This window comes from Capsicum annuum, chromosome 6, assembly GCF_002878395.1.
Source record: "Capsicum annuum cultivar UCD-10X-F1 chromosome 6, UCD10Xv1.1, whole genome shotgun sequence".
Taxonomy (NCBI): Eukaryota; Viridiplantae; Streptophyta; class Magnoliopsida; order Solanales; family Solanaceae; genus Capsicum; species Capsicum annuum.
The window spans coordinates 95,517,135-95,530,698 of record NC_061116.1 but is presented as its reverse complement, the minus strand read 5'-3'; positions in this window follow the sequence as shown (position 1 = coordinate 95,530,698).

Below are 13,564 nucleotides of genomic sequence, written 5' to 3'. Positions count from 1 at the left end.
GATGCATGACCAAGCATATAACATGGACTAAATAAAATCTGTAAACTAAAATACTGACAAAATACTGATATTTGTATGCTTTGGCCAAATAGCTCTAAGACTATATAACTGAACTGAGACTATATCTGAGACTATGGGAGGTATCATCTATTCGACATTCCCCAATTTGAGCTAATCGGGGTCCAACCTGTAACCCTAGTTGAAAGGGTGTTAATACCGTGCCACGGGTACTAACAATGGTTGTGTGGATCCACTAAACTAATATAATGTCCAAAAGATAAGGGTGTTAAGCCTGAACTGACGGGTGACCCCTGCGAGATAGTCAAGCCTAATCTGATGGGTGATTACTTATATCCTATGTTGGCTACGTAGTTCTAGAGTATAGGGACTGCTACTAATGACTCTGCCTATCTGGAGGGGAAGCCGCCATCCCTGTACTCGCTCAATGCTAAATCCTACTCCCAACTAAAATACATTGAGATACTAGATTGTTCTGAGTTTAATGACTGATATTTGACTATTCTAATAATGCTCATAATATAATCTGAAGACTATTCTGTAATATACTTATACTAGACTAAGTAACCAGCTATGGATTTCGGGTATTCAATACCCACAGGACTTAAAAAAATAATAGTAAAATGACACTAAAGCTTGAAGGAAAAAACATGAAGGCTTTTATTTAAATCAATCACTCTTGTAGGCATTTTATCAAACACTTGTAGTTCATGATTTAAAACAATCATAGGAATATCATAAAACATACAGAAATAGCATAAATCTGACATAATAGAGTTAAATCGAGGTCTTGTTCAATAAATAACAACATTAAAATATGTAGGATTAAATAATAACAATAATTTCATGGTAAAATGGTATAGAATCATAGTTCATGGAGATTTATAGGTGAACTCACAATTTAAAACATAATAACTTGAAAAGATCATAATTTGATAATCTAAAAGGGTTGCTTGGACTCCATGGATGAAAGAGATCCATGGATGAATATCTAACATACCTTAATTGATGGATTTCCTAAAGTTCTTAGTGAATGCTTGAGGATTGACCTTGAATTTGAGAGCTAGGGTTCTTGATTGGGAGAGAATCTTCTTTAATTTGGGGGAAAAGTTTTTAAAATAATAAAATAATGGTTTTATTAGGGTGAATTTTGTGTTACAGGCTGACTAGGGTGAGGGGAAAAAGACTGTAATGCCTTCAGATTTAAAACTCAAAATTACTAAAAAATTCCCAATTTTGTGAGCTGGCGCGACGCAGAGGAATCGCAGTGTCCTTTTGATTCTAAAATTCACCCTTGGCGCGATGAGCCATTATCGCGATAGGACATTGGAAAAGTACAATTGGGATTTTGGCTGAAAGCGTGATGTGGTGGTTTCGCGAAGCTTTATTGGAAATTAACACTTGTCATTTATGATGGATCCGCGACGTGCTAAGTATTAAAATGAAGGTGATTAACGATTGAAACTTCAAATCGCCATAACTTCTTACCCGGTTATCGTATTTAGGTGAATTTTATGTCATTGGAAAGATAATTTAATTTTCTACGTAATGGAAGGCTCTAAACTGGATAATAATTAGTGTTTCAAAAAATTTACATATGAATACTCATGTATTAGGACTTAGATTACGCTAAGAAAATATGGGGTTTTACAATATCTCCCCCTTAGGATTATTCGTCCTCGAATACACTGGTTAAGCTAAGGGAAAATTGATGAACTAAGCTTACACACTAAACATACATATCTGATACATGGAATGCATGACTGAACTGATTCATGAATGCACGACTTACATGAACATGATGTGCAATTGAAACTGAGCATGATAGAGAAAAAATCTTAAGAAAATTTGGAACCTTATACTAAATTTAGAATCGTGGAGAAAAGATGAGGGTACTTGGTCCGCATATCTGCTTCTGCTTCCCAAGTGTCTCCCTCAACGGATTGATTCCGCCAAAGAACTTTGACTAATGGAACTTCTTTGTTCCTTAGTCTACGAACTTGATGATCAAGAATTTCAACTGGGACTTTCTCAAATAAAAGACTCTTCTGAATATCTACACTTTCTAAGGGAACAATTACAGCTGGATCACCAATACACTTTTTCAACAATGAGACATGGAACACTGAGTGTACTGAGGCTAAATCTGAAGGCAACTTAAGCTCGTAAGCTACTTTTCCAAAACGACTGAGAATTCTGAAGGGATTGACATAACGGGGATTGAGTTTTCCTTTCTTGCCGAATCTCTTCACTCCTTTTATGGGGGAGCTTTTCAAGTACATTAGATCACCGACCTCAAACTCAAGATCCTTTCTCCTTATGTCTCCATACAATTCTGTTAGCTCTGGGAAGCCCTAAGCCATTCTTTGATCAACTGAACCTTCTCTAATGCATCAAACACCAAGTCAAGCCCTACTACTATGGCCTCACCTACTTCAAACCAACCAATTGGAGATCTACAACTCCTACCATAGAGAGCCTCAAATAAAGCCATACGAATACTAGAATGATAGTTGTTATTGTATGTAAACTCAATCAAAGGCAAGTGGTCATCCCAACTAACTTTAAAATCAATTACACCTACTTTTAGCATATTCTCAAGAATCTGAATGGTCCTTTCTGCTTGATCGTCTGTCTAAGGATGGAAGGCAGTACTGAGATGGACTTGGGTACTAAGACCCTTTTGGAATGCTTTCAAAAAATAGGAGGTAAACTAGGTACCTCTGTCTGAGATGATAGATAAGGAAACACCATGCAACCTAACCAACTCTCTGAGATAGAGTTTGGCATAGTCCTCAGCTGAATAAAAGGTATGGTCTGGCAAGAAATGAGTTGATTTGGTCATCCTGTCTATGATAACCCAAATAAAATTATGCTGATGATGGGTACAAGGCTAACCTATCACAAAGTCCATATTCACTTCCTCCCATTTCCACATGGGAATATTAAACTCCTGCATGGACCCACTAGGCTTCTAGTGCTCAATCTTAACTTGCTGGCATGTAGAGAACTTAGCTACAAACTTTGTAATATCTCTTTTTATCCCACTCCTCTAATAGATCTCCTGCAAACTGTGGTACATCTTAGTGGCCCCTGGATGAATAGAGTAACGCACACCATGCGCTCCTGCAATAATTCAATCCCTCAAATCATCTACACCAGGCACACTCAACCTACCCTAATAACAAAAAACACCATCTCCCTCTTGGAAGAAAACCTCCACTTTCTGGTCTCTGACTGATTCTTTTAACTTAACTAGACTGGGATCTCTATTCCGCTTTTTCTTCACCTCAGAAACTAGATATAATTTGGCGCTACTTTGTACCCACACACTACCCTCTTATAAATCAACTAAGCGGTCACCTAGTCAATCAATATGATAAACGTCTTAAGCTAACTTATTCTTACCATCCTCAACATGAGCAACACTGCCCATAGAAAATCTACTGAGAGCATCAGCCACTACATTGGCCTTTCTTGGATGATACAGAACACTCATGTCATAATCTTTCAATAACTCTAACCACCTTGTCGAACGCAGATTCAAATCGTTCTGAGAGAATATATACTGAAGGCTTTTATGATCTGTGAACACATCTACATACACCCCATACAAGTAATGCCTCCAAATCTGTAAGAAAAACACTATAGCTGCTAACTCAAGATCATGAGTAGGGTAATTCTTCTCATGGGGTTTAAGCTGTCTGGAGGCATAGGCTATGACCTTACTTCTATGCATGAGAACACAACCCAAACCTACTCTGGATACATCATAGTACACAACAAAACTATCTGAACCGTCTGGTAGAGTTAAGACTAGGGCTGAGGTAAGTCGAGTCTTCAACTCCTAAAAACTCTTCTCATAGGAATCTGACCACTTAAACTTAACTTTCTTCTGAGTCAATCTAGATAAGGGGGATGCAATAGAAGAAAACCCTATAACAAACCAACAGTAATAGCCAGCTAAACCCAAGAAAATCCTGATATCTGATGGAGAGATGGGTCTAGGCCAGTTTCTCACCGTCTCGATCTTTTAAGGATCCACTCTAATGCCATTACCAGAAATAATATAGCCAAGGAAAGCTACTAATCTTTGCCAGAATTCATACTTACTAGATTTAGTGAACAACCTGTGAGCTCTAAGAGTCTGAAGCACTACTCTGAGGTGGTTTGCATACTCATTTTTGATACGGGAGTAAACAGAAATGTCATCAATGAAGACTATAATGAACATGTCTAAGTACTACTTGAACAGTCGGTTCATCAAGTCCATGAAGGCTGCTGGGACATTTATAAGACCAAAGGACATGACTAGAAATTCGAAGTGACCATACCAAATTTGGAAAGCTATTTTCGAAATGTCACATTCCCTGACCCTAAGCTGATAATAGCCTGATCTGAGGTCTATCTTGAAAAAGTATCTAGCACCCTAAAGTTGGTAAAACAAGTGATCGATTCTAGGAAGTGGATATTTATTCTTGACTGTGACTTTGTTCAACTGACGGTAGTCTATGCACATTCTGAGAGAACTATCTTTCATATGCACGAATAGAACAGGTGCACCCTACTGGGGGATGTTGGGTCTAATGAATCCCTTATCTAAGAGATCCTTCAACTGTTCTTTCAATTCTTTGAGTTCAGTTGGAGCCATTCTATATGGCAGAATAGATATAGGCTGAGTATTTGGGAGAAGGTCTATTCCGGAGTCGATTTTTCTTTCGGGAGGAACTCTGAGAAGATCTTCAGGAAATATATTTGAGAATTCATTTACTACTAGAACTAATTCAAGATTTGAAGTTTCTGAGTTAGAGTCTATGACTCGAACAAGACGGTAAATACACCCCTTCGATATTATCTTTCTGGCTCTAAGGTATAAGATCAACTAACCACTAAGAGTTGTAGTACTACCCCTCTATTCAAGGAATGGTTCATTTAGGAACTGGAAATAAACTATTCTATTTCTATAATTAACTGAGGCATAAAATGAGTGAAGCCAATCCATGCCAAGAATGATGTCAAAATCTTTCATATCTAAGTCCATGAGATCAACTGAGGTAACTTTTTGAGATATTATGATTGGACAGATTCTGTATACCTGTCTGGCTACAATAGACACACCTACTAGGGTAAGCACTGAAAAAGGATCTGCTAGCATTTCAGGACTAACTTCGAAGTTGATGGCAATTTATGGAGTTACAAAAGAAAGAGAAACTACAAGATCTAGTAAAGCATAAACATGTAAGTAAAAGACTTGCAATGTACCAATAACTACGTTAGGAGAATTTTTCTGATCTTTGGCAGGACTGAAGAACATATAATCTATTCGGATGCTGACCACTGGTAGCACTAGAAGCGTTACTCTGCTGAGTCAGGCAATCGGATGGAACTAACGAAAGATGGGACTGGCTCTGTTGGCATATATCCCTACCCTTCTGAGTAACTACCTGACACTCTCAAATTCGATGGCTTGGCTTGACACACCTAAATCACACATCACTACGCGCTCTACACTTACCCTAATGGTGTTTGCCATACTTCTAACATAAAGGATTAGTATGAGCACTACTAACGCTGACCTGAGACTTAAAACCTGGTGCCTTATCCCTATTGTCATTTATGAATTTAGGTACTGAGGCACTGGGGCATTGGCTGAAGAGTGTACTGGGAATGAAGACCTTTGATGTAACTGAGGACGACTAACACCTTATGGATTTAGCTAACTGAAAATAAAACAACCCGTCCTAGCTCTCTTGTTTTCTCTCTCTCTCCTTAATCTTTTTCTCCTATATCTATTGAGCATGGACCATCAGCCTAGATAAATCCATCTCACTAATTAGCCTTGCGGTCTTGCACTCCTTAACCATACTATCAGATACGCTAGACATAAACTTACTCATCTTAGACCTGTTATCAGCTACCATATGAGGAGCATACCTAGTTAATTGAGTAAACTTGAGGGAATACTCCCTTATACTCATGCTGCCTTGCCTCAAATGAATGAACTCTAACTCTTTATCCTCTCTCAACTCCAAAGAAAAAAATCTATATAAGAAAGTTGTGGCAAATACTTCCCGTTCTATAGGACCTTCTTCTATACCCCTATCAACCTTCCATGCTTAAACCAAGTATGGGCTATATCCTATAATTGATATGCAGCCAACTCGACACCCAGACTAGACATCACCCCCATAGCATCCATTACCTTTTGAACCATATCTAAGAATTACTGTGGATCCTCTTCATACTTGGATACCATAAAAGAAGGAGGATTTATTCGGCTGACATCCTAAATTCTAGTTGCAGTAATATTGGCCACTAGGTTGGCTGAAACAGTAGTTGGCTGTTAATTCTGTGTTGCTATGAAGTTTGCTAGAGTAGTGAACGTAGCTCTGAATTCAGCATGAGAGACATGCTCATCCAGAGGATTTTCCTGGATGGGCTGAGGGGCTGGTTGAGTTCCTGTTCTTATTCCATTCTTCTTAGAAGGCATGTTTTGTAAATGGAAGGAAGAAATGAATTAGACAGGGAGTTTAACTTGAGCTCATGCTTACTCGCATAACATAAAACTGAAAGAAGGAAAACTTTTACGTAAACATCTTATAGCCTCTCATCCATAAGTGTGGCGTGCTACACACCCATGCACAAGAATCTACTCGATGCGGCTTTTTAACTTCCCAAGACACTTTAAAACATGGCTATGATACCAAGTTTATAATAACCTGGGACTACCCCCTAGTCCTCATACGGTGCTTATGGTCCCGAGGGACCATAAGCTAATCCTTGAGCTGGTACCTACTAGAAGCACTGAATAATATAATCAAAAATGCGGAAGAATAGTTGAAATTCCATAAGGTTTAATAATGAAATTACTACTGAATTATGAATCTGGCATAATACTAGAATCTGAATAATCTGAATAGCTAACTGTAGTGTCTGAAAAGCCTCTAAACTGAATACTGTGAGTTGATGGGACAGGCCCCCAACTAAATCTACTAACTACTGAGATAAAGACATGAAGTAATATAATCTTTTCTCAAATAATAAGGACTCAACACAACTACTATACTACTGATGATCTAAGGGACTAAGTATAATCCAAGAACTGAGCGTCAGCACCTATGATATGATACATGATAGCGCAAAAGAAAGGTATGCGATTAGTACTTTGAATGTACTGGTATGCTAAATAATGTAGGCTAATATGCATGGTTTCATGAATAGGAATAATAATAACTAACTGTTTATACATGTAAGATATAGAGTACAGAGTAGAAAACATAAAATTTATAGGTACTAAAAATATAGAGAAATCTGTAAATACCGCATATGCATGACACTCTATAAATATTGAAGATACATAAAAATCTGTTGACACTGGGATGCATGACCAAGCATATAACATGGACTGAGTAAAATCTGTAAATTGAAATACTAACAAAATACTAATATCTGTATGCTTTGGTCAAACAACTCTAAGACTATATAACTGAACTGAGACTGTAACTGAGACTATATCTGAGACTGTGGGAGGTATTATTTAACCGATATTCCCCAATTTAAGCTAATAGGGGTCTAACCTATAACCCTAGTTGGAAGGGTGTTAATACCGTGCCACGGTACTAAAAATAATTTTATGGATCCACTAAACTGATATAATATCCAAAGGACTAAGGGTGTTAAGCCTGAACAAACGGGTGACCCCTGTGAGATAGTCAAGCCTAATCTGATGGGTGACTACTTATATCCTACGCCGGCTATGTAGTTCTAGAGTATAGGGACTGCTACTAATAACTCTGCCTATCTGACGGGGAATCATCCATCCCTACACTCACTCGGTGTTAAATCCTACTCCTAACAGAAAGACACTGAGATACTAGACTATTTTGAGTTTAATGACTAATATCTGACTATTCTGATAATGCTCATAATATAATTTGATGACCATTTTGTAATGTACTAATACTAGACTAAGTAAGAAGCTATGGATTTTGGGTATCCAATATCCCCAGGACTCAAAACAATAATAGTAAAATGACAATAAAGCTTGAAGGACAAAACATGAAGGCTTTTATTTAAATCAATCACTCTTGTAGGAATTTTATCAAATACTTGTAGTTCATGGTTTCAAATAATTATAGGAATGTCATAAAACATATAGAAATAGCATGAATCCGACATTATAGAGTTAAATCGAGGTCTTGTTCAATAAATAACAACATTAAAATATGTAGGATTAAATAATAACAATAATTTCATGGTAACATGGTATAGAATCATAGTTCGTGGAGATTTATGGGTGAACTCACAATTTAAAATATAATAACTTGAAAAGATCACAATTTTATAATTTAAAAGGGTTTCTTGGACTCCATGGATAAAAGGGATCCATGGATGAACATCTAACATACCTTAATTTATGGATTTCTTGAATTTCTTGGTGAATGCTTAAGGATTGACCTTTAATTTGAGAGCTAGGGTTCTTGATTGGGAGAGAATCTTCTTTGATTTGGGGGAAAATTTAATAAATAATGAAATAATAGATTAATTTGGGTGAATTTTATGTTAAAGGCTGACTGGGTTGAGGGGAAAAAGACTGTAATGCCCTCAGATTTAAAACTCAGAATTACTAAAAAATTCTCAATTTTGTGAGCTGGCATGATGCGGAGGAATCGCAGTGCCCTTTTGATTCTGAAATTCACCCTTGGCGCAACGCGCCATTATCGCGACAGGACACTAGAAAGGATAATTAGGATTTTGGTTGATGGTGCAATGCGGTGGTTTCACGAAGCTTCACTAGAAATTGACAATCGTCATTTATGCTGGCTCTGCGATGCGCTAAGGGTTAAAATGAAGGTTTTTAATGACTAAGACTTTAAATCACCCTAACTTCTTACCCAGTTATCGGATTTAGGCAAATTTTATATCGTTGGAACGCGAATTCAATTTTCTATGCTATGGCAGGATCTAAACTGGATAATAATCAGTGTTTCAAAAATTTTATATACAAATACTTATCTATTGGGACTTAGATAACGCTAAGGAAATATTAGGTATTACACTAGTAATACTGAGCTAACACTGAAGGAGGGATCTTAGCCTAGGGGATGAGGTAGGTCATGAATAGTCTCGAGTTAGATGATCGACAAAAGGATTTTACCCATTCAAAGGTATTACTAGAGAGATATCCCCTAAGCTCGAGGTCCAGCATGATAGAGATGTAGGTTCTACTTCGGTCCCACAGAGTTCTTTTAACCTGGTTTTAGAGAGGTTATTAATTCATTTGCTGACCCATTTGGGGGATGTTCCTTTCAGTGCTCCTGGTCTTCCTCCAGCTTTGAGTATTATACCTCCATCTGTGCCAGAGTCCACCTATGGTTTTTCCTTCGGTTCTAAGGGTGGATCCTCTTGTAGTACCGACATCTGCTTGTGGCATTCCATAGACTCAATGTGTTGTTCTTCCTTCAATGCCTATATCTGAGTGTGGTATTACAAGATCTAGAGTTCAGCCTTCTTTTATGTTGCCTCCTCAAGTGGGTTCTTAGATTTACTATGTCTCTTATTATTGCGAGTATAGTAATGTCTTCTGAGGATAAGAAGAGGTTTGAGAGATTTACTCACTTGGGCTGTCACGACTCGAGACTACCCCTTAGTCATAATACAGTTCTTAGAACCACAAGTAATCCCAAACTAACCCATGATACTGGCATGATGCTAGAGCAATGATGTGTGAGCAAATGCTAAAACATTTGAGGCTTTTAACTAAGAATAATTGCAAAGTCTTAAGAAACTTTTATCGTTTTTAATTGTTTTATGTTTGATTTTCCAGTAGAAGCTGATATGATAGAGATCCAACACGAATGGAAGGAAAGAAGTTAAAATCTGAAGAAATCTAAGAAAAGTATGGTTAATAACATTTGTGATAAGTCGTCAACCCCATGTAAGCAATCAGCTTCATCATCAGCAGTAGACAGAGAATTGGCCTAAGGTGAAAGCTGTGATGATATTTTGTGATAGGTCATCAAGGGTCTGATAAGCTATCAAGAATATCGTCAGCCTAAGGCAGCATAGGAGAACTAAAGCAGAGCCTTGACGATATTTTGTGATAGGTCATCAAGGAGCTGATAAGTCATCAAGATTGTCTTCAGCCTTAAGCAGGAAGAGCATAAACTGAAGAAGGATTTGACGACATTTGTGATAAGTCGTAAGCCTCTTGATAGGCTATCCAAATGTTGTCACCTAATCAAGGGATTTCTAAAATTTTATTATTTTGTTTCCTCATTTAGGGTAAATTATTTAAAGCCTTGTTTAGGGTTTACTTGGAGAGTTCCGCACATTGACTTTTTTACACGATACTTTGATATTTTCTCTCTCTACTTTTGGCTTGAAAAAGTAATTACTTTGAGAATATTTAAAATATTATTTTGGGATTTTCTTTGTGATTTAATCTGAGAATCTCTAGTTTCTATTCATCTTGTGGTAAGTTTATCTTTCAAAGCATGAATTCATCTAGTTGCTTTGATTATTACGTCATGAGCGGCTAATTTCTTTAACCTGAATTATGGGATCTAGGGTTAAGCCTTGATAAGGACTGAGTGATCAGGATTCGAAAGATGGCAGGACTTCTTAATAATTCTGAGGTTTTAATTAACGTCTGTTGGTTGAAAACAATATATAAAACCTACTTTTATTTTCTTGATAAAGAAATCAAATATAGTAGGAAGTGAATTATCAACAGGGACTTGGAAATACTCCATTAAATAATCAGAGTTGTAACAAGGTTAGTTAACCTGAGGTAAAATCTGGGCTGTGAATATAAATTTCCTAAGTCCGAGAGGATTAGGTTATTAAATGCTTAAGTAGGTCGAGAGATATTTAACCATAACTTCAATAAAGATAACTTATTGTCCTACCTACCGTGAGAATCCTGAACCACTAGTAGTATTTGTCAAGTACCAAAATCCCTAGTGAACATAATTCTGGTTTTTTATAAACTTTTGATTACGAACACTTAAATTAAAGTAACCAACAATTATTTGCTAATCATTAAAAACTCCCATTTTGCCTTGTAGCTTTAGTTTTGAACTAGTTTAATCGTCACTCACATTGTTCCCTGTGGGATTCGATCCCAACCTAGTTGGGTTTTATATTGACAACGATCTCTTACATTCTCATTGAGAGGTGTAGTTTGAGCGTTATCAAAAATAGCACTGTTGCCGGGAACAATTTGGCGTATTGAGTTGGTTTAGAATTTTAGCCTACTTGCTTGAATTCAAATTTTTAAATATTTGATTTTAGTTTTCTTTTATTTTTTGTGTTAGGTAAATTTTTATTTTAGTTTACTTATTACTATGGCATCGTGGAATGAACATGATATTGGTGGTTGGAAATCTTATCTTGATAATCCATGTCCATATTATGATAGACCTCACTTTTGGCAAGATTGTAGATATGCTCCTTGGAGAGAGATGTGTGCACCATTTCTATTCTATTGGGAGTATGATTGTTCTTTATGTGGTGGGAAATATGGACATTGGAGTGATTTACCAAATGCCCCTTCCCCCTATTGCGCTAACCCAAATTCTAGTTCTTCTTATGAGTTTGATAGGTCTTTTTATCAAGAAAAGGAAGAACGAAGCACCGGAAAGAGTGGCAATGAAGCTATGCTTTAACTAATGTTAGATCGTATGGACACACCAAATTATATCATATTTGATATACATCAAGACATTAGGGTATTTAACAAGGAAAGAAAAAGGATAGGGGAGAGGGATATCGTGGTCAATCATCCAAAGCACTCTTCTACATTATGTTTAGATGATATCTTGTCTATAGAATCATTTAGACTAATCGAAGAGTGTGAACATGAGGAGCAAGAATCCTATAGTGATGTTGAGTTCGATGTTGAGCAACCCTTGGTTATTTTCCAACCAACCAAACCATTCATGAACGAAGATGCCAAAGATGAGGAAATGGTACTAGAGTCGAAAGAAGAAATCAAGCACAATTTTTGTGAAGACTCTAGTTCATTTTGGGGTAAATATAATATTATGGATGCTACTCCAGAATTAAGAGTTAGTCCTCATTCGAACCACTTTTCAATATTATGCTTGGTGGATGTGATGAAAGACGAACCACCCAAGCAAATAATGAATTTTGAAATGAGGAAAAAATTATTAAATTTTGTAGTTTATCATTCCAAAAGGGTATACTACAAGCCCAATCTTGAAGGCCAAGAAGCTTAAAGATCGATGTCCATTTAGTGGATTTTTAAGATCCTTACTATTTCCTAATGAGCCTACACGAAAGTTCGATGCAAAATTGGGCAAGCGGTTCAAGTCTTCGAAGTGGCGTGATAGAACATTCCTTATCATGACCTCATATTTGCCCAACGAACCTTAAAGATGTAAAGATTGAAAGATGGGCCGACAATTCAAATCATCTAAGTTGAGGGATAAAGGATGACTAAATATTGTCGTTCTGCGATACTAAATTAGGCACTTCTTGGGAGGCAACCCAAGGTATTTTGTTGTTTGTATTCATATTATGTGATTGACATCAGATCGTCGCACCCATGGTGCCACAGGTATATTTCTAACCCTCTCATTTTGGTTTAATGTATTGGGGACATTGCATGATTTTAAGTTGAGGGTGGAGCTACTTGTGGGTGTTGATGTCCTCTTGGGGTTTTTGTTGTCGTGCCTCTTTTCCCTAGAGTCTTATTCCTAGTAGAGCTGGCATGTTTAGGCATATTATGTTTGTTTTGTGATGTGTTGTGGTTAGCTGGGGGGGAAGAAGTATCTAGATAGTTGACATATTTTTGTTGATTTTTCTTGGAATGATAAATACCTCTCAAATTGTTTATCTGGTAACTATGTGATGAGCATCTATATGTGACTATTGTGAATATTTTTATGGCATTAGTGTTAGGGACATGATAATCACCGCTAACAATTGCATAAACCAAATGGGTAGTAGCTTGTGATGTACCTTTGTGCCATGTGTGTGTGAGATGCTACCTAGTTCCCATTGTGTGTTAAATCCAAAACTTATCTGGTTGGTCTTCCCTTGGTTATAGGATAGCGGTTAGGAAAGAATCATAGGTCGCTGTTGATATTAGTCCACTTTTAGCCTAAATGACCTTCCATGTGTGAATAATATCCCTTGATCCTGATTTTGAGCCTGAATTCCTATTCTTTTTATTATACCTATCACCTTTCCATTTGTATCACAATGAACCTATTTTGGCCCTGATCCTCCTTGAATATTGTGCACTTTGACTTAGGCAAATAGCCTAAGTTGAGGGTGGCTATCATAGGGATGCGTATGTAAAGTGAGTATAAAGAAGGGTAATAATATATATATATATATATATATATATATATATATATATATATATGCAAGGCTGGGTGTGGTAGAAAAAGAATAAGAAAAGAAAAGTTGTGCAAAAGAGAAAATGATTGATTAAATGACCACACCCATCCTGAATTTGCTTAATAAAGAAAGGGAGAAATAAGGTAAAGGCTGATAAGTGAGACCCCCCCCCCCC